We start from the raw sequence: 24209 nt of genomic DNA, 5'->3' as shown, positions 1-24209 counted from the left end.
GTGTAAGGAGCATTACTGTGTGGTGTTGCATATAGAAAGGGCACTACTGTGTGGTCTAATGTGAATAAAGAACAATAAGGTGTGGTGTAATGTGAATAAGGAGCAATTCAGTGTGATGTAATGTGAATAAGGGGATCTAATGTGAGGAGTAACGTTTATAAGGTAAAGTAATACTACTGTGGGATGTAATATGAATTATGGACACTATCGCATGATCAAATGTGAATAAAGTTGCACTACTGTGTGGCATAATTGGAATTGGGGTTACTATTGTGTGGCCATACCCCTTGCCAGCAAAAACACACCCCTTTTTGGGCTGTGCGCCAAATGTGCGAACTGTTCCTATTTAAAATATAGGGGGTACAAACACCAAAATAAGGACTACTATGGCTGAGGGGTGATGGTGCTGGGAAAGAGGTGCAAGTCAGAGGCAGAAGCAGCGGTGGTGCTAGGGGGCATCAGCCAAAATCTTGCCTAGGGCATCATATTGGTTAGGGCCAGCTCTGATGAATGACACAGTGTCCCTTACACATATGCCACACATCAATATTGCCCTTATACACATAATGATACACATAATGTCCCTTACACATATGCCGCACATCATTAATGCCCATATACACATGACACACATAGTGCCCCTTACACATATGCCGCACATTATTAATGCCCTTTTACACATAATGACACACATAATGCCCTTAACACATATGCCGAACGGTATCCGGTCTCTAGCTCGACCACACTTAGATCGACAATGTCTAGGTCGACAGTAACTATGACGACGGGGTTTCTAGGTCAACAGGGTCTCTAGGTCGACATGTTCTAGGTCGACAGGTCAAAAGGTCGACATGAGTTTTTCACAATTTTTTTCTTTTTTTGAACTTTTTCATACTTAACGATCTACAGTTGCAAGAAAAAGTATGTGAACCCTTTGGAATTCCTGGATTTGTGCATAAATTGGTCATAAAATGTGTTCTGATCTTCATCTAAGTCACAACAATAGACAAACACAGTCTGCTGAAACTAATACCACACAAACAATTATATGTTCTCATGTTTTTATTGAACACACCATGTAAACATTCAAAACAAAAAATGGCTGCTAAGCCTAAACAGCGCTCACCCCTACAGTAGTGTCTGCTTATACAAATATTGTGCAACACAAATAATGATGAATAAAAATGAATATTTATTGGATGGTAATAATCCTAACAAAGTAAAGCTACTGTGGGCAAATAAAGTAAGAAAATAATATCATTGATGTAGGGAAAAAAAGAAGAAAGAAACAAATCTTTGAAAAACAAAACTTGAAAAGTGCAACTCTGCACTATTGTAGTGAACAGTAAAAATGAGGGGGAAAAATGCAGGTACGGTCATGAGTTGTAGGTCATGAACGTTGTCACTTGTGAAAGTCTTCTTCACAGGTGCTCTATATGTATACCACTCCGGCTAGCGAAGAGTCTTTGGTGGTATTGTCAGATGATTAAGTCTTAAAACCTGATGCTTAATCTAATAAAGGCATGCATTGATGGATGGGTTTAAAGAAAATTAAGTCAGATGGTCCTAGTACTAACCGGACTGTGAATGTCCTTGTGAGTCTCTTTACAGATAGAGGATGGCGTCCCGTACCTCTAACGTTTGGGGCAAGTGATAGTGCACTGTCGTTGCGGCCGTAAGATAAGGGGCACAGGTGCGGGTGGGCTGCGGGATCTCCGGGCTGCTCCGGACTGACTGAACCCTCTGCGTCCGTGCCTTCCCTCGGTTCGTCCTTTTACGGATCTCCCCGTGGGTTGGCTCCGTGCGCCGGGTTAGTCGTTGTCGGGGGAGATAAGGTGCTCTGCCTGCAGGGTCTAAACGGAACCTGCGGCTGGGACACACTTCTCCACTATGGAGACTCACCTGTGGGATCCTCTGTCAGCCAGTCCGTCTGTGCGGCTTACCGGTGACTTGTCAGCGCCGTTGCTCTCGATCTTTCCTTGCACTTTGTCGCTGTCTGTTGATGTGGATTGGGTGTCCTGTATTCTCCAACGCGTCTCAACCGATTTGGTCTCCCAGAGGAAGTATCTGTAAAGAGACTCACAAGGACATTCACAGTCCGGTTAGTACTAGGACCATTTGAGTGAGCGGATTCGGTTTTACTCGGTTTTACTCGGTTCTCAAAACCGAATCTTATTGGCTATCCAAAACACGTGACATCAGTGAGCCAATAAGATTCGGTTTTGAGAACCGAGTAAAACCGAGTAAAACCGAATCCGCTCATTTGACTTAATTTTCTTTAAACCCATCCATCAATGCATGCCTTTATTAGATTAAGCATCAGGTTTTAAGACTTAATTATCTGACAATACCACCAAAGACTCTTCGCTAGCCGGAGTGGTATACATATAGAGCACCTGTGAAGAAGACTTTCACAAGTGACAACGTTCATGACCTACAACTCATGACCGTACCTGCATTTTTCCCCCTCATTTTTACTGTTCATTACAATAGTGCAGAGTTGCACTTTTCAAGTTTTGTTTTTCAAAGATTTCTTTCTTTCTTCTTTTTTTCCCTACATCAATGATATTATTTTCTTACTTTATTTGCCCACAGTAGCTTTACTTTGTTAGGATTATTACCATCCAATAAATATTCATTTTTATTCATCATTATTTGTGTTGCACAATATTGTATAAGCAGATACTACTGTAGGGGTGAGCGCTGTTTAGGCTTAGCAGCCATTTTTTTGTTTAGTATTAAGAGGGTAAGGACACCCATTAACCAGCAGCACATCCCTAACAGGACAGATTCATCACCACAGTGCGCAGATTACCCTTGGTATTATACATGTAAACATTCAAAGCGCAGGGTGGACAAAGTATGTGAACCCTTGGATTTAATAACTGGTTGACCCTCCTTTGGCAGCAATAACCTCAACCAAACGTTTCCTATAGTTGCATATCAGACCTGCACAACAGTCAGGGGGAATTTTGGACCATTCCTCTTTACAAAACTGTTTCAGTTCAGCAATATTCTTGGGTTGTCTGGTGTGAATCGCTCTCTTGAGGTCATGCCACAGCATCTCAATCGTGTTGAGGGCAGGACTCTCCAGAAGGCGTATTTTCTTCTGTTGACGCCATTCTGTTGTTGATCTACTTCTGTGCTTTGGGTCGTTGTCCTGTTGCATCACCCATCTTCTGTTGAGCTTCAATTAGTGGACAGATGGCCTTAACTTCTTTTGCAAAATGTCTTGATTAACTTGGGAATTAATTTTTCCGTCAATGATAGCAATCTGTCCAGGCCCTGAGGCAGCAAAGCAGCCCCAAACCATGATGCCCCCTCCACCATACTTCACAGTTGGGATGAGGTTTTGATGTTGGTGTGCTGTGCCTTTTTTTCTCCACACATAGTGTTGTGTGCTCCTTCCAAACAACTCAACTTTGGTTTAATCTGTCACCAGAATATTTTGCCAGTAGTGCTGTGGAACATTCAGGTGCTCTTTTGCAAACTTCAACCGTGCAGCAATGTTTCTTTTGGACAGCAGTGGCTTCCTCCGTGGTATCCTCTCATGAACTCCATTCTTGTTCAGTGTTTTACGTATGGTAGATTCGTCAACAGAGATGTTAGCATGTGCCAGAGATTTCTGTAAGTCTTTAGTTGACACTCTAGGATTCTTCTTCACCTCATTAAGCATTCTGCGCTGTGCTCTTGCAGTCATCTTTACAGGACGCCCACTCCTAGGGAGAGTAGCAACAGTGCTGAACTTTCTCCATTTATAGACAATTTGTCTTACCGTGAACTGATGAACATCAAGGCTTTTACAGATACTTTTGTAACCCTTTCTAGCTTTATGCAAATCAACAATTCTTAATCGTAGGTCTACTGAGAGCCCTTTTCTGCGAGGCATGGTTCACATCAGGCAATCCTTCTTGAGAATTGCAAACTCAAAACTGGTGTGTCTTTTTTTATAGGGCACCTTTAACCAACACCTCCAATCTTGTCTCATTGATTGGACTCCAGGTTGGCTGACTCCTGACTCAAATTAGCTCTTGGAGAAGTCATTAGCCTAGGGGTTCACATACTTTGTCCACCCAGCACTGTGCATGTTTACATGGTGTTTTCAATAAAAACATGAGAACATATAATTGTTTGTGTGGTATTAGTTTCAGCAGACTGTGTTTGTCTATTGTTGTGACTTAGATGAAGATCAGAGCATATTTTATGACCAATTTATGCACAAATCCAGGAAATTCCAAAGGGTTTACATACTTTTTCTTGCAACTGTACATGGACTACAATTGGGAATAGTAAGACCGAGGCACCTTGCCCGAAGTGCGAGCCATGCGAGGGGACACGGTGCACTAATTGGGGTTCCCGGTCACTGTAAAGGAGAAAACGACACCAATTTTTTATTTTTTTTTAAACCTCATGTCGACATTTTGACCTGTCGACCTAGAACATGTCGCCCTAGAAACCCTGCTGACTTAGAATCCCTGTCGACCTAGATACTGTTGACAAATACTGGTCAACCTAGACATTGTCGACCTAAGTGTGGTCGACCCTCCATACCACACCCATGCCGAACACTACTGCACAATCAACCCACACGCACACAGCACACACATGGCCTCTAACACTGTGACCTCTGCTTGGATACAGATGTGTCATATACCTGTACATCTTGCCTCAAAACGCCATGCAGCAGGAGATGCCTGCCGTAAGTCAGCTGGCAGCTCTGCTAACGTTGGGCGCAAGGCCGGCTCTACCATTAAGCAGCTTTATGCGGCTGCCTAGGGGCACCAGCCACTCAAGGGCACCACTGAATTCATCTAGCAAAAAACGTTGGTATTATGGTGGTCAGTATGCCACTGTCAGTATTCTGCTGGCGGCATCCTGTACCCAACCCGACTTAAATATGCCCACCAGACCGCACATACACTATTACACAGTATATACAGAACAGATGGCACTCAGGGACTTTTAAAGTAAAGAATATTGTGAACAAAGTCACAGAATTTTGTGACTTTATTTACAATGTACTTTATTATTTTCCTTGAGTGCTATCCCTTTTCTCTGTGTGTGTATATATATATATATATATATATATATATATATATAATGATTCAATTCATCTGAGCCCACTTAGTGATCACCTGCATCTCCCCTCCAGGAGCTGGGGGGGGGGTTGCAGGTTAGGGGGTGCTAGGTTGAAGCTTTGCCTAGAGTGCAGAGAGACTTGCACCAGCCATGGTTGGGCGTCTTTTTTGATGAAAATGTGTCTTATTTGCATGCCTATATTCTGTGTGCGACTTTGGCTGTATCTTCACATGAAATGCTACATTACAGTGATTTCCAGGAATACACTTCAACGTAGCCGCAGTCACACACAGAATATAGGCATGCCGCATATCATTTTAATCAGCAGAAGCTGCTTGTGCCCATAGGCATACCAAATGACCTAGTTAGGCATTTGCCTAGTTTTTCTATGCCTAGGGCAGGCTCTGAGCTCAGCTACACAAGCAGGGGCAAACGCAGGATCTCCATGGGGGGGGGGGGGGGGTCTGAACATGTATGTATGTGCAATGTATACATATACGTACAGTAGCATTTCAGGCAGTTTGAATTTCTACTTGGCAAAAGGCCACATACGCACATTTACAGCTTCTTCTCATACGACCCAGATTCAGGCCAATACTGTGCATTTGTTAACACGAGGATGTTGAGACGGGTCACTGGCGGCCGCATTTATATGGAGAATGGTAGAATGTGTTCAGATTAGAGATGAGCGGGTTCGGTTTCTCTGAATCCGAACCCGCACGAACTTCATGTTTTTTTTCACGGGTCCGAGCGACTCGGATCTTCCCGCCTTGCTCGGTTAACCCGAGCGCGCCCGAACGTCATCATGACGCTGTCGGATTCTCGCGAGACTCGGATTCTATATAAGGAGCCGCGCGTCGCCGCCATTTTCACACGTGCATTGAGATTGATAGGGAGAGGACGTGGCTGGCGTCCTCTCCATTTAGATTAGGAGAGAGAGAGAGAGATTGACCTGAGGCTGATACTGTAGAAGAGAGTGCAGAGTTTAGTGACTGACCACAGTGACCACCAGCAGTGCAGTTGTTTTATTTAATATATCCGTTCTCTGCCTGAAAAAAACGGTACACACAGTGACTCAGTCACATACCATATCTGTGTGCACTGCTCAGCCCAGTGTGCTGCATGCCTGCATCATCTATGTATATATTATATATCTGACTGTGCTCAGCTCACACAGCTTATAATTGTGGGGGAGACTGGGGAGCACTGCAGTGCCAGTTATAGGTTATAGCAGGAGCCAGGAGTACAAGACAGTCACATACCATATCTGTGTGCACTGCTCAGCCCAGTGTGCTGCATCATCTATGTATATATTATATATCTGACTGTGCTCAGCTCACACAGCTTATAATTGTGGGGGAGACTGGGGAGCACTGCAGTGCCAGTTATAGGTTATAGCAGGAGCCAGGAGTACATATTATATTAAAATTAAACAGTGCACACTTTTGCTGCAGGAGTGCCACTGCCAGTGTGACTGACCAGTGACCTGACCACACTGACCACCAGTATAGTTAGTAGTATACTATATTGTGATTGCCTGAAAAAGTTAAACACTCGTCGTGTGACTTCACTTGTGTGGTGTTTTTTTTTTATTCTATAAAAAACTCATTCTGCTGACAGACAGTGTCCAGCAGGTCCGTCATTATATAATATATATACCTGTCCGGCTGCAGTAGTGATATATATATATTTTTTATATCATTATTTATCATCCAGTCGCAGCAGACACAGTACGGTAGTTCACGGCTGTAGCTACCTCTGTGTCGGCACTCGGCAGTCCATCCATAATTGTATACCACCTACCCGTGGTTTTTTTTTCTTTCTTCTTTATACATACATACTACTACATCTCTTTATCAACCAGTCTATATTAGCAGCAGACACAGTACAGTACGGTAGTTCACGGCTGTGGCTACCTCTGTGTCGGCACTCGGCAGTCCGTCCATAATTGTATACCACCTAACCGTGGTTTTTTTTTCTTTCTTCTTTATACATACATACTACGACATCTCTTTATCAACCAGTCTATATTAGCAGCAGACACAGTACAGTACGGTAGTTCACGGCTGTGGCTACCTCTGTGTCGGCACTCGGCAGTCCGTCCATAATTGTATACCACCTAACCGTGGTTTTTTTTTCTTTCTTCTTCATACATACATACTACGACATCTCTTTATCAACCAGTCTATATTAGCAGCAGACACAGTACAGTACGGTAGTTCACGGCTGTGGCTACCTCTGTGTCGGCACTCGGCAGTCCGTCCATAATTGTATACCACCTAACCGTGGTTTTTTTTTCTTTCTTCTTTATACATACATACTACGACATCTCTTTATCAACCAGTCTATATTAGCAGCAGACACAGTACAGTACGGTAGTTCACGGCTGTGGCTACCTCTGTGTCGGCACTCGGCAGTCCGTCCATAATTGTATACCACCTAACCGTGGTTTTTTTTTCTTTCTTCTTCATACATACATACTACGACATCTCTTTATCAACCAGTCTATATTAGCAGCAGACACAGTACAGTACGGTAGTTCACGGCTGTGGCTACCTCTGTGTCGGCACTCGGCAGTCCGTCCATAATTGTATACCACCTACCCGTGGTTTTTTTTTCTTTCTTCTTTATACATACATACTACTACATCTCTTTATCAACCAGTCTATATTAGCAGCAGACACAGTACAGTACGGTAGTTCACGGCTGTGGCTACCTCTGTGTCGGCACTCGGCAGTCCGTCCATAATTGTATACCACCTACCCGTGGTTTTTTTTTCTTTCTTCTTCATACATACATACTACGACATCTCTTTATCAACCAGTCTATATTAGCAGCAGACACAGTACAGTACGGTAGTTCACGGCTGTGGCTACCTCTGTGTCGGCACTCGGCAGTCCGTCCATAATTGTATACCACCTAACCGTGGTTTTTTTTTCTTTCTTCTTCATACATACATACTACGACATCTCTTTATCAACCAGTCTATATTAGCAGCAGACACAGTACGGTAGTTCACGGCTGTAGCTACCTCTGTGTCGGCACTCGGCAGTCCGTCCATAATTGTATACTAGTATCTATCCATCTCCATTGTTTACCTGAGGTGCCTTTTAGTTGTGCCTATTAAAATATGGAGAACAAAAATGTTGAGGTTCCAAAATTAGGGAAAGATCAAGATCCACTTCCACCTCGTGCTGAAGCTGCTGCCACTAGTCATGGCCGAGACGATGAAATGCCAGCAACGTCGTCTGCCAAGGCCGATGCCCAATGTCATAGTACAGAGCATGTCAAATCCAAAACACCAAATATCAGTAAAAAAAGGACTCCAAAACCTAAAATAAAATTGTCGGAGGAGAAGCGTAAACTTGCCAATATGCCATTTACCACACGGAGTGGCAAGGAACGGCTGAGGCCCTGGCCTATGTTCATGGCTAGTGGTTCAGCTTCACATGAGGATGGAGGCACTCAGCCTCTCGCTAGAAAACTGAAAAGACTCAAGCTGGCAAAAGCAGTAGCACCGCAAAGAACTGTGCGTTCTTCGAAATCCCAAATCCACAAGGAGAGTCCAATTGTGTCGGTTGCGATGCCTGACCTTCCCAACACTGGACGTGAAGAGCATGCGCCTTCCACCATTTGCACGCCCCCTGCAAGTGCTGGAAGGAGCACCCGCAGTCCAGTTCCTGATAGTCAGATTGAAGATGTCAGTGTTGAAGTACACCAGGATGAGGAGGATATGGGTGTTGCTGGCGCTGGGGAGGAAATTGACCAGGAGGATTCTGATGGTGAGGTGGTTTGTTTAAGTCAGGCACCCGGGGAGACACCTGTTGTCCGTGGGAGGAATATGGCCGTTGACATGCCTGGTGAAAATACCAAAAAAATCAGCTCTTCGGTGTGGAACTATTTCAACAGAAATGCGGACAACAGGTGTCAAGCCGTGTGTTCCCTTTGTCAAGCTGTAATAAGTAGGGGTAAGGACGTTAACCACCTCGGAACATCCTCCCTTATACGTCACCTGCAGCGCATTCATAATAAGTCAGTGACAAGTTCAAAAACTTTGGGTGACAGCGGAAGCAGTCCACTGACCAGTAAATCCCTTCCTCTTGTAACCAAGCTCACGCAAACCACCCCACCAACTCCCTCAGTGTCAATTTCCTCCTTCCCCAGGAATGCCAATAGTCCTGCAGGCAATGTCACTGGCAATTCTGACGAGTCCTCTCCTGCCTGGGATTCCTCCGATGCATCCTTGCATGTAACGCCTACTGCTGCTGGCGCTGCTGTTGTTGCTGCTGGGAGTCGATGGTCATCCCAGAGGGGAAGTCGTAAGCCCACTTGTACTACTTCCAGTAAGCAATTGACTGTTCAACAGTCCTTTGCGAGGAAGATGAAATATCACAGCAGTCATCCTGCTGCAAAGCGGATAACTGAGGCCTTGACAACTATGTTGGTGTTAGACGTGCGTCCGGTATCCGCCGTTAGTTCACAGGGAACTAGACAATTTATTGAGGCAGTGTGCCCCCATTACCAAATACCATCTAGGTTCCACTTCTCTAGGCAGGCAATACCGAGAATGTACACGGACGTCAGAAAAAGACTCACCAGTGTCCTAAAAAATGCAGTTGTACCCAATGTCCACTTAACCACGGACATGTGGACAAGTGGAGCAGGGCAGGGTCAGGACTATATGACTGTGACAGCCCACTGGGTAGATGTATGGACTCCCGCCGCAAGAACAGCAGCGGCGGCACCAGTAGCAGCATCTCGCAAACGCCAACTCTTTCCTAGGCAGGCTACGCTTTGTATCACCGGTTTCCAGAATACGCACACAGCTGAAAACCTCTTACGGCAACTGAGGAAGATCATCGCGGAATGGCTTACCCCAATTGGACTCTCCTGTGGATTTGTGGCATCGGACAACGCCAGCAATATTGTGTGTGCATTAAATATGGGCAAATTCCAGCACGTCCCATGTTTTGCACATACCTTGAATTTGGTGGTGCAGAATTATTTAAAAAACGACAGGGGCGTGCAAGAGATGCTGTCGGTGGCCAGAAAAATTGCGGGACACTTTCGGCGTACAGGCACCACGTACAGAAGACTGGAGCACCACCAAAAACTACTGAACCTGCCCTGCCATCATCTGAAGCAAGAAGTGGTAACGAGGTGGAATTCAACCCTCTATATGCTTCAGAGGTTGGAGGAGCAGCAAAAGGCCATTCAAGCCTATACAATTGAGCACGATATAGGAGGTGGAATGCACCTGTCTCAAGCGCAGTGGAGAATGATTTCAACGTTGTGCAAGGTTCTGATGCCCTTTGAACTTGCCACACGTGAAGTCAGTTCAGACACTGCCAGCCTGAGTCAGGTCATTCCCCTCATCAGGCTTTTGCAGAAGAAGCTGGAGACATTGAAGGAGGAGCTAACACGGAGCGATTCCGCTAGGCATGTGGGACTTGTGGATGGAGCCCTTAATTCGCTTAACAAGGATTCACGGGTGGTCAATCTGTTGAAATCAGAGCACTACATTTTGGCCACCGTGCTCGATCCTAGATTTAAAGCCTACCTTGGATCTCTCTTTCCGGCAGACACAAGTCTGCTGGGGTTGAAAGACCTGCTGGTGAGAAAATTGTCAAGTCAAGCGGAACGCGACCTGTCAACATCTCCTCCTTCACATTCTCCCGCAACTGGGGGTGCGAGGAAAAGGCTCAGAATTCCGAGCCCACCCGCTGGCGGTGATGCAGGGCAGTCTGGAGCGACTGCTGATGCTGACATCTGGTCCGGACTGAAGGACCTGACAACGATTACGGACATGTCGTCTACTGTCACTGCATATGATTCTCTCACCATTGAAAGAATGGTGGAGGATTATATGAGTGACCGCATCCAAGTAGGCACGTCACACAGTCCATACTTATACTGGCAGGAAAAAGAGGCAATTTGGAGGCCATTGCACAAACTGGCTTTATTCTACCTAAGTTGCCCTCCCACAAGTGTGTACTCCGAAAGAGTGTTTAGTGCCGCCGCTCACCTTGTCAGCAATCGGCGTACGAGGTTACATCCAGAAAATGTGGAGAAGATGATGTTCATTAAAATGAATTATAATCAATTCCTCCGCGGAGACATTGACCAGCAGCAATTGCCTCCACAAAGTACACAGGGAGCTGAGATGGTGGATTCCAGTGGGGACGAATTGATAATCTGTGAGGAGGGGGATGTACACGGTGATATATCGGAGGGTGATGATGAGGTGGACATCTTGCCTCTGTAGAGCCAGTTTGTGCAAGGAGAGATTAATTGCTTCTTTTTTGGGGGGGGTCCAAACCAACCCGTCATATCAGTCACAGTCGTGTGGCAGACCCTGTCACTGAAATGATGGGTTGGTTAAAGTGTGCATGTCCTGTTTTGTTTATACAACATAAGGGTGGGTGGGAGGGCCCAAGGACAATTCCATCTTGCACCTCTTTTTTCTTTTATTTTTCTTTGCGTCATGTGCTGTTTGGGGAGGGTTTTTTGGAAGGGACATCCTGCGTGACACTGCAGTGCCACTCCTAAATGGGCCCGGTGTTTGTGTCGGCCACTAGGGTCGCTAATCTTACTCACACAGTCAGCTACCTCATTGCGCCTCTTTTTTTCTTTGCGTCATGTGCTGATTGGGGAGGGTTTTTTGGAAGGGACATCCTGCGTGACACTGCAGTGCCACTCCTAAATGGGCCCGGTGTTTGTGTCGGCCACTAGGGTCGCTAATCTTACTCACACAGTCAGCTACCTCATTGCGCCTCTTTTTTTCTTTGCGTCATGTGCTGATTGGGGAGGGTTTTTTGGAAGGGACATCCTGCGTGACACTGCAGTGCCACTCCTAAATGGGCCCGGTGTTTGTGTCGGCCACTAGGGTCGCTAATCTTACTCACACAGTCAGCTACCTCATTGCGCCTCTTTTTTTCTTTGCGTCATGTGCTGATTGGGGAGGGTTTTTTGGAAGGGACATCCTGCGTGACACTGCAGTGCCACTCCTAAATGGGCCCGGTGTTTGTGTCGGCCACTAGGGTCGCTAATCTTACTCACACAGTCAGCTACCTCATTGCGCCTCTTTTTTTCTTTGCGTCATGTGCTGATTGGGGAGGGTTTTTTGGAAGGGACATCCTGCGTGACACTGCAGTGCCACTCCTAAATGGGCCCGGTGTTTGTGTCGGCCACTAGGGTCGCTAATCTTACTCACACAGTCAGCTACCTCATTGCGCCTCTTTTTTTCTTTGCGTCATGTGCTGATTGGGGAGGGTTTTTTGGAAGGGACATCCTGCGTGACACTGCAGTGCCACTCCTAAATGGGCCCGGTGTTTGTGTCGGCCACTAGGGTCGCTAATCTTACTCACACAGTCAGCTACCTCATTGCGCCTCTTTTTTTCTTTGCGTCATGTGCTGATTGGGGAGGGTTTTTTGGAAGGGACATCCTGCGTGACACTGCAGTGCCACTCCTAAATGGGCCCGGTGTTTGTGTCGGCCACTAGGGTCGCTTATCTTACTCACACAGTCAGCTACCTCATTGCGCCTCTTTTTTTCTTTGCGTCATGCGCTGATTGGGGAGGGTTTTTTGGAAGGGACATCCTGCGTGACACTGCAGTGCCACTCCTAGATGGGCCCGGTGTTTGTGTCGGCCACTAGTGTCGCTTAGCTTAGTCATCCAGCGACCTTGGTGCAAATTTTAGGACTAAAAATAATATTGTGAGGTGTGAGGTATTCAGAATAGACTGAAAATGAGTGGAAATTATGGTTTTTGAGGTTAATAATAATATGGGATCAAAATGACCCCCAAATTCTATGATTTAAGCTGTTTTTTAGTGTTTTTTTAAAAAAACACCCGAATCCAAAACACACCCGAATCCGACAAAAAAAATTCGGTGAGGTTTTGCCAAAACGCGGTCGAACCCAAAACACGGCCGCGGAACCGAACCCAAAACCAAAACACAAAACCCGAAAAATTTCAGGCGCTCATCTCTAGTTCAGATTACATTTAATTAAGGCTGCAAAGTGTTGTATTTATGAAGAGCAATAAAAAAAGTTTGTTTCTTGTATATATCAGTGACGAGTGACGTGCGATGATGTCATAGGCTGGGGAGGCACTGATTTTATCTATCTATCTATCTATCTATCTATCTATCTATCTATCTATCTATCTATCTATCAAATCGATGCAATACCCAGCCCAGCAGAGGGGGGGGGGAAGGGTCTCTCTCACCTGGGTGTCCGGGACAGTGAAGGCACCTGGGATTGTGCTGCTGTTGGCTGGGAGGGTGGCGGAAGGAGAGGGAAGAGCGCTGACCTCCGTTGCCACCACTGCCGCACACACCACAACTCTGGGCTTCCCATCGCCACCACCTTCAGTGCCACCGCTCCACCACTGCTGTAGCCGGGACAGCTCCAATGCCAGACACTGCCAGGTCCCGCCGCCACTTCCGCCCCGCATTTGGGTGATTGGACAGTGGATCCAGCACTGGATCCGCTGTCCAATCACAGCTGCCTCGCTGACATGAGCGTGGTGTCCCTGTCAACGAGGCACTTGTAGAAGTGCCGCTTTTTAGCAATTTTTTAATGGGCTCTTACAGCCCAGTGCTTGGCCCCACCCCCCGCTCTATCCCCGTTCTCATTGTCTATGGGAGGCACTACTATCAGTGCCTCCCAAACTAATTTAATGAGTTAAAATTATTAGAATAAAATAAAGAAGATACTTATGACACAGCATATGTGTCATAAGTATCTTCTTTGTATTATTTTAATAATTAAATCACAGGGGAGGCACTGCCCTCCCCTGCTTCCCCTGACTGCACGTCCCTGGTATAAAAAAAATAATATATATATATATATATATATATACACACACACACACGTGTATATATATACTTTTTTTTTACACTTCTATACATATACAGAAACACAGCATACATACTGTACATACATACACACACACTTAGCATACATACACACTGCAGACACACACACAGAGTATACATATACACACAGTATACATACATACTGCAGATACACAGAGCATACATACACAATGCAGACACACAGAGCATACATACATACATACAAACATACAGCATACACACACACATAGCATACACACATACTCACAGCATATACACAGACATAGCATACACACAGCATATACACACACATAGCACATACATACAGCATATACACACATAGCACATATCATACAGCATATTCCCACACATAGCATGTATACATACAGCATATACACACGCACACAGCATACATACAGCATATACACACACATAGCATACATATAGCATATACACAGACATAGCATGTTCATACAGCATATACACACATAGCATGCATACATACACTATATACATACACACAAACACAGACATAGCATGCATATAGCATATACACACACATAGCACATGCATACAGCATATATACACATAGCACATACATACAGCATACACACACAGCATACATACAGTATATACACACACATAGCATACATACAGCATATACACACATAGCATACATACAGCATATACACACATAGCACATTCATACAGCATATACACACACACAGCTTACATACAGCATATACACACACATAGCATACATACAGCATATATGCACATAGCATACATACAGCATATACACACATAGCACATTCATACAGCATATACACACATAGCTTACATACAGCATATTCACATACATAGCATACATACAGCAAATACACACACATAGCATGTTTATACAGCATATACACACACATAGCATGTTTATACAGCATATACACACATAGCATGCATACACGCAGAATACAAACACACACATAGAATGCATACAGCATATATACACACACATAGCACATATATACAGCATATACACACAGAGCATGCATACATACAACATATACACACACATAGCACATACATACAGCATATACACACACAGCATACATACAACATATACACACATAGCATACATACAGCATATATACACACACAGCATACATACAGCATATACACACATAGCATGTATACATACAGCATATACACACAAACACACACATAGCACATGCATACAGCATATACACACATAGCATGAATACATACAGCATATACTCGCACATAGCACATACATATAGCATATACACACACAGCATACATACAGCATATACACACACATAGCATACATACAGCATATATACACACACATAGCATGCATACAGCAGATACACACACACATAGCATATACATACAGCATATACACACACAGCACATACATACAGCATATACACACATAGCATGTATACATACAGCATATACACACAAAAACACACATAGCACATGCATACAGCATATACACACACATAGCATGCATGCATGCATGCATACATACAGCATATACACACATAGCATACATACAGCATATACACACAAACACCCATATAGCATGTCCCTCTCCCCCCTCCCCAAACATCAGATCAGTGGGTGCCTCACCCGCCCAGCATAACTAAGCCCCAGTATATGACACACACATGTGCCCAGCTGCAGTGCAGAGAACACACTTGCACATAGCATACATACAGCATATATACACACACATAGCATACATACAGCATATACACACACATAGCATATACATACAGCATATACACACACATAGCACATACATACAGCATATACACACATAGCATGTATACATACAGCATATACACACACAAAAACACACATAGCACATGCATACAGCATATACACACACATAGCATGCATACATACAGCATATGCACACACATAGCATACATACAGCATATACACACAAACACACACATAGCATGTCCCTCTCCCCCCTCCGCAAACATCAGATCAGTGGGTGCCTCACCCGCCCAGCATAACTAAGCCCCGGTATATAACACACACACACACACACACGTGCCCAGCTGCAGTGCAGAGAACACACTTGCACAGCTAAATACACTCCCTCTGTAGGTGGCGACTATCTGAATGCAGGGCAGCAAAAAACTCAGCCCAGCGATCAGATCTGAATTAGACCCTATGACAGCATGGTAAATTGCCACCGGAAACTTTTCTGTGCACCTAAGGACATGCAGATTGCACTGAACTGACCAGCAGCTAGCAAATTGGAGTTCTCCAATGTGATAGAACTTTGGAAGTAAAGCAAAAAACTACCTTAAACAACCTTAACCTAACCTTACCTTAACCTTACTTATGGTACACTAATGCTGCTTTCAGATCGCAAATGCCGGATCCTACCCGGTAAGAGAAACGTGTCCTTACCGGGTGGGATCCGGCATTTGCTCTCCTCTGCTGGCTTTCCGACCCGGCAATATACTGGGTCGGTTGCCATAGCAGCGGGGGGCGCAGCAGGGGCGAGGGTGGAGGCAGCGCTGGGAGATGAGCTCATCTCCTGCGCTGCCTCTCCCTATGCTGTGAATGGGAGCAGTGTCGCATCGGAACGGCTCCCATTCACACTGCACCTGACCCGGTATTCAACCCGGTAATAACTCTTCTTTTTAACCGGGTTGAATTACCGTGTCAGGCGACCCGCTAATTCGGCAAAGGCGCTTTCACATCGCACACTGACCCGTTTCGACACGGCAATATGCCGTGTCGATACCGGGTTATTTGTGCGATGTGAAAGGGGTATAATTGTAAATGCTTAAATATAGTGAAAATAGTAACAATGACATTCAAATGTACTGAAAAGAAGACAACATAAAATAGTCAGCCAGTGTTGGTGCAACCAAAACTTACTTAGCCAATTGTAGTCACTTACTTATGGGGTGTAGAAAACACTGAGGGCCTGAATTAGTGGAATAATGATATTTTCTAAGTGTTGTAATGTCCCTGCCCTGCCCTTCCCTTCCCTCACTGAGCTCTGTCCACTGACATGAAAGAGGAGCAGCCATCAGCTTCTAAAGGTCCCCATCCACTAGTGCGATATGGCTTGTTTTTATGCGATTGAGATGGATTGCATGAAAAGTGTCACATTGCATGTCCTTTTCGTGCGATTGCAATGTGAGGTGCGCTTCCGTGTGCATTGCATCGCAATTGCAGATCACACGTGCTGCACGATATATTTATCTCAATTGCACAGAAATAGGTTTAATAACGTTAGATCGCATGAGATAAATCACGTGTAAAAAATACACTCAAGTAGCAAATCGCAATCGCAGGGCTCCCGGGAAGCTCCCAGCCAGATTGCAGAAAAAATGGATCCAACTCATTGCTGAGATAAAACTCCCTAGTGGATGGGGGCCTTTACATGTGCAGTTGCCGGCTGCTATTCCTCAATTTTTTTAAAGGGCTGGGAGTGGTGTTATGAAAACTCCCAGTCTAAGGAAGAGGAGATGAGGGGGAGCAGGTGTCACCTATAGTATCTCCAAAGCCCTGAAACAAAACAGTATTTCCCTTTATCCGTATCCAGTGTACTACACAATATGCTTATCAGAAATCTATTGAAACCCAAGTTTCCTGCTTGTATGCAGGGTTTAGAGCAAAAAAACAACAACAATATTATCCCCTGATTCAATCAGTCAGGTAAGAGCGCAGATAGATGCTGTCAGATACCTCTCTGAGATCAGGTGACGGCTCTGGTCAGCTGACCATGGAGCCGGAATTTGGAGTAACGCAGCGTTTCACCGTTAGGCTTGATCACAATCCACCTCTATGGCTTCTATTTTTCTATAAACACAGCTGAACTATTCTCTAAACGCCAGTATAACGGGTGATAGCAGAAATAAATAAGCGCTAAAGGGATCTATTTATTAAGCCTTGGATGGAGATAAAGTCCCAGCCAATGAGTTCCTAATTGTTGTTTTTCAAACACAGCCTGTAACTTGGCAGTTAGGAGCTGATTGGCTGGTACTTAATCTCCATGCACTTTATCTCCAGCCAAGGCTTAGTAAATAGACCCCTAAGTGTTTTACTATTCTAAATTCTCACTAAAAGAACTACCTGTCGCCTGCAATGGTACGAAATAAACTACCAATTAGTAAAAGCGTCTGGACTAAAACACTGAAAGTGTAACTATACTATCATAAAATTGGTAACATTGGGGGTCATTCCGAGTTGTTCGCTCGGTAATTTTCTTCGCATCGCATCGATTTTCCGCTAATTGCGCATGCGCAATGTTCGCACTGCGCCAAGTAAATTTGCTATGCAGTTAGGAATTTTACTCACGCCATTACGAGGTTTTTTCTTCGTTCTGGTGATCGTAATGTGATTGACAGGAAGTGGGTGTTTCTGGGTGAAAACTGGCCGTTTTATGGGAGTGTGTGAAAAAACGCTGCCGTTTCTGGGAAAAACACGGGAGTGGCTGGAGAAACGGGGGAGTGTCTGGGCGAACGCTGGGTGTGTTTGTGACGTCAAACCAGGAACGAAACTGACTGAACTGATCGCAGTGGCAGAGTAAGTCTCGAGCTACTCAGAAACTGCTAAGAAGTGTCTATTCGCAATTCTGCTAATCTTTCGTTCGCAATTTTACTATGCTAAGATTCACTCCCAGTAGGCGGCGGCTTAGCGTGTGCAAAGCTGCTAAAAGCAGCTTGCGAGCGAACAACTTGGAATGAGGGCCATTGTCAGAAAATTGTTGAAACACCAGGGGCCGGATGTAATAGACTGCGAGACGGCTATAGCTCCAAGACTCCAGCCAAACTTGTACGTTTTTTTAAAGCATCAAACATTTACAAGGCAAAACCAACCAGGTTTTGTCTTGTGTTTGCTGCTTTAAAAAAACGCAAGCCATTATGGGGGTCATTCAGATCAAATCGTTGATGTGCTAAATTAAGCACATCTACAATCATTTACTCTGACATGCGGGGGGACGCCCAGCACAGGGCTAGTCCGCCCTGCATGTTAGGCCCTGACCCCCACCTTTCCCCCCGCTGCAGGTACAAAAGCATCTCACAGCATCGATGCTTTTGTACCTGGCGAGTAGCTCCCTGCCAGCGCAGTTCCTGCGCACTGGCCGGCCGCTACTCGCCGCGTCCTGGGTCGCAGAGGTTGCGTGTGACATCACACAGCCACCACGGCCCCCCCCCCCCCCCTCCCCCAATGGCCCGGACATTCCTCCGTTGTCCGGGCCACGCCCCACCAGCGGCATTCTAACACTGTTGGCACACCCTCTCCCGCCCCGTGACCTCCTCTGCCTGTCAATGAGGCAGAGGTGATCGCACCAGTGAGATGCTGTTAGCATCTCACTGGGCTCACGGGGTGCGCACGCGCAGTGCGGCCGCTGAGTGAGCGCACTCCACAAAGTGATTCAGACTGCAATCGCTACCGCTGCAGCGATGCAGTCTGAATTACCCCCTACATCAGGCCCCAAGTGATACATTTAAGGTGCTCTTTAATTGTATCAAAAAGAGAAATACTAGCCTAACACGCTGTTAATCTTCTATTACTAATTATTTTTCTGTTTGTTGTTACTGATTAAGGTGTGGAAACCGTATTGTCTCATTAAATGTCAAATACTGTTTATACTGTCAGAAAATTTGCGTGTTTAACACAATATATCGGGAATACTTGTGTCTGCACTCTGCAGCACACTTTCAGCTCAACACCAGTATACCATTTTTGTAATTTCCTTACAATTGGTGGGTCAGAGGTATTAAAAACATGTATTAATAATGGTGGATATAAGATGATTAATTAAAATCACGTAGCACTGTACAGGAAGAATCAATCCTAAATTTTCTTAAGGACCTCTCTGTTCGGGATTAAAAATTCACATGTATAATTCCCACATGCAGAGGTGCCATGGTGCCTGGAGCATGGGTATGATTTGGCACCCCCCTCTTATGTTACACTTGAATATAGTGAGTGCCAGAACTAACAAACTGTATGTATATACATATATATATATATATACATATACATACACAAACAGAAAATTCAGCACTCACCATGGCAAGCTCACTTATCCTCACAACATCAATAAATAAACGATGGGGGTTTAGTTAGTGAATTGGCCAATGCACGAAAGTCTGCAAACTGCTCGCCAAGGTACCCCACCTTCTTGCAGGTCCTACACTATCCTCTCTCCAAGTCTCCTCTCCAGCGACTCTTCCCATTGCATGTGCGCTGTGATGTCATGACATCACATCCACAACTCGGGACTCGGGAGCGCGGAGGGAGGAAGTAGTTCACAATGTTATTGAACAGCTGTTAACTGCCGGCTGCGGGCGGCTGGGAGGTAGGTGCCGGCGGATTCGGGCTGCGGCGCGCCTTCCTATATTTTAGGTGCCCGGAGCTTGACCTCAACCGGAGCCACCTTTCCTACGCCCCTGCTCACATGGTAGAAATATACCCAGGAGAATAAAAATAAAAATAATGAATATGCAATATAAATAATATTCACCTAGCTTGAGAAAGCAAATCTGGTTTACAGTGTGGTTAGTCCTGTGTGCTACCACTAATTGTAAAAAACTTTCACACTATTAGTAGAATTGTCAGCTGCTAATAAAATCACCTCATTACCGTGAACAGGGGCATGAAATAATTTACTCCACCCTGTTCTACACAATTGAGGCAATTTAGAAATTTACCATATATGTCTTCTATGTTGTTTTGTTTGTAGTGATCTGGACCCAGCCTCAACCAAGCTTCTAATAGGTTGTATGGATATAATTGGTCCTGTCTTTACAAAAATTGTTCAATGCTCTTTGCAGACAGGCATTTTTCCTGGACCCCTAAAGGAAGCAATTGTTAGACCGCTTCTTAAAAAACCTAATTTAGATCCCGACTGCATGACCAACTACAGGCCGGTATCAAACCTTCCTTTCCTAGGAAAGGTTATTGAGAAACCCGCCTGACAACCCATGATATTTATGATCCATTTCAATCAGGATTCAGGAGAAGACATAGCACTGAAACAGCCCTGGTGTGTGTGTTAAATGATCTCCTGATGGCAAAAGACAGAGGTGACTGTTCAATATTAATCCTACTGGATCTCTCGGCAGCATTTGATACCGTGGACCATGGGCTTTTGATTGAGCGACTGATACATTTCTGTGGTCTGGATGGCACAGTCCTAAACTGGTTCAAATCATTTCTCACAGGCAGGTCACAGAGAGTATCATCTGGATTATACTTATCACCACCAGTGCCATTGCCATGTGGTGTCCCACAAGGTTCTATACTATCCCCCATGCTTTTTGCAGTATACATGCTCCCATTGGGCGAAATAATCAGGCGCCATGGCCTGGTCTACCACTGCTATGCAGATGATACACAACTGTACTTGTCCTCTGCTCCCACTGATAACCCAATAGCAATCCTAAATGGCTGTCTAGCTGAACTACAGGAGTGGATGAGCGCCAGTTGGCTGCGACTGAACCCGGATAAAACAGAGGTCCTTATGATACGACCGCAACATCAAAGGACAAGTCTGCAGCATAGCCAACCAACTGGAATCACACTCGGGGATTCAGAATTACAGACCAGTGATCGTGTGCGGAATCTTGGCGTTGTCCTGGATGGTGGCTTGACACTTAAACATCAGATATCAGCCACAATAAAATCCTCATTCTTTCACCTGAGGAACATAGCCAGAATCAAGCACTTAATTCCCTCAGATGATATGCCAAAAGTCATACATGCATTTGTATCATCTCGTTTAGACTACTGTAATGCCCTCTACCTTGGTCTACCAGCAAAAGAATTGCAGCGCTTACAGCTGGTGCAAAACACAGCTGCCAGGCTATTAACCAACTAGCCCCGTTCTAGCCACATAACACCCATCCTCTACTCCCTTCACTGGCTGCCTGTACGATGGCGAATCATCTTCAAGATTGGCTTACTGAGTTTCAAAGCATTACATGACCAAGGCCCAAGGTACCTGAAACAGCTTCTGACCCCATACTGCCCCACTCGATTACTGCGATCTGTAGATGAAGGACTTTTAGCAGTACCTAGAATCTACCGTAATTCATCTGGGGGTCAAGCTTTTAGTCATGCGGCTCCGACTCTATGGAACTCACTTCCCCGCACAGTGCAAGAGGCCCCAACTATAGAATCCTTCAAAAGTAGACTCAAGACTTTTCTGCTTACTCAAGCATTTCCATAATGTCCCTTTTAGTATCTTCATGCTTCTGTATTTTATGAAAATGTACTTCATTATTTTCTGTACTATATTATGCTATGTATCTGTTAAGCGCCTTGAGTCCTACTGGAGAAAGAGCGCTATATAAATAAAATTATTATTATCATTATTATTATTATAGTACAATACCACAACAATCATCAGCCTTGACTCCCTTGGCGCTCAGGATAACAATCCACTGGTCCTTTGACTCGCAATGAAAGTCATAAAATCTGGACCTTTTAAAAAACAAAGAAAACAACACCTCATAGGGCAATATAGCCAGTTCTTCTTTGTCGTAACAATATTAATAAGTGAGGACTCCTACCCCTTGGGGTGGTCTACTTTTTATAGGTAGACAATCTCGCATGTGATAACACCTTTAGTACGGCCTTTATTCCATATGGATGTATTGATGGTAGTCATACGATCTGAACCTTTAAAAAGACACAAAGAAAACAACACCTCATAGGGCAATATAGCCTGTTCTTCTTTGTCGTAACAATATTAGTAAGTGAGGACTCCTACCCCTTGGGGTGGTCTACTTTTTATAGGTAGACAATCTCGCATGTAGTAAAACCTTTAGTACGTCTCACACTGGAAGCTCCACATATTCATCCTCCAAAAAGAAGAGATGGTCCCACAATAGTATAATACCGTTTTAATAAAATATACAATAAAACAAACAAATGGCAGTGATGCTAGCCTCTCACCCGGTGAGTGGTCTACTCCAATGGGGCAGACAAAAAGAGCGTAAGAATGGAAAAGTCCAGGCGTCCCTGTAGGCTCCCACGTGCACCAGGCTCCGGTCAGAATCACTGCTACCTCCTTCTGCCAGAAGGAGGTAGCAGTGATTCTGACCGGAGCCTGGTGCACGTGGGAGCCTACAGGGACGCCTGGACTTTTCCATTCTTACGCTCTTTTTGTCTGCCCCATTGGAGTAGACCACTCACCGGGTGAGAGGCTAGCATCACTGCCATTTGTTTGTTTTATTGTATATTTTATTAAAACGGTATTATACTATTGTGGGACCATCTCTTCTTTTTGGAGGATGAATATGTGGAGCTTCCAGTGTGAGACGTACTAAAGGTTTTACTACATGCGAGATTGTCTACCTATAAAAAGTAGACCACCCCAAGGGGTAGGAGTCCTCACTTACTAATATTGTTACGACAAAGAAGAACAGGCTATATTGCCCTATGAGGTGTTGTTTTCTTTGTGTCTTTTTAAAGGTTCAGATCGTATGACTACCATCAATACATCCATATGGAATAAAGGCCGTACTAAAGGTGTTATCACATGCGAGATTGTCTACCTATAAAAAGTAGACCACCCCAAGGGGTAGGAGTCCTCACTTATTAATATTGTTACGACAAAGAAGAACTGGCTATATTGCCCTATGAGGTGTTGTTTTCTTTGTTTTTTAAAAGGTCCAGATTTTATGACTTTCATTGCGAGTCAAAGGACCAGTGGATTGTTATCCTGAGCGCCAAGGGAGTCAAGGCTGATGATTGTTGTGGTATTGTATTGTATTGTAGGAGCGTAGGTGACGCTCCACATCAGCCGATTCACATAGGCAGCTTTTTGCGCACTAGTCAGGTTTTCATATTTCTGTTTTGTATTATTATTATAGTGTCTTTTAAGGTATAATATAAAAGTTATATTTTAGTCTAACTCAAATTCTGGTATAAGACGTGCCTCAAAAAAGGAGTCTTCTTTGTTAACTGACTGATTGAATCAGGAGGGTAATATTGTTTTGTGCGGTATACTTTTTCTCTCTCCATTTTATCACTCTCCAAGCAATGATGCATCTAGCCCATAGATACATAAGGATAGACACTGAAATTTACAGCCTGATGTACAGTGGTATCAAGTTAGCCCTTTCTCACCTACCATTGAATCTCATGACTACTGAAGCTTTCTTCTGGGCTCATTGCAAAGAATTGTTGGACATGATACATGATACACACAGGCTAAGGCACACAAGATGCAATGAGGTAGCTGTATGACTAAGCTAA

This window comes from Pseudophryne corroboree, chromosome 9 (assembly GCF_028390025.1).
Source record: "Pseudophryne corroboree isolate aPseCor3 chromosome 9, aPseCor3.hap2, whole genome shotgun sequence".
NCBI classification, from domain to species: domain Eukaryota; kingdom Metazoa; phylum Chordata; class Amphibia; order Anura; family Myobatrachidae; genus Pseudophryne; species Pseudophryne corroboree.
The sequence above is the reverse complement of the archived record's forward strand: the minus strand, read 5'-3'. Positions refer to the sequence as shown.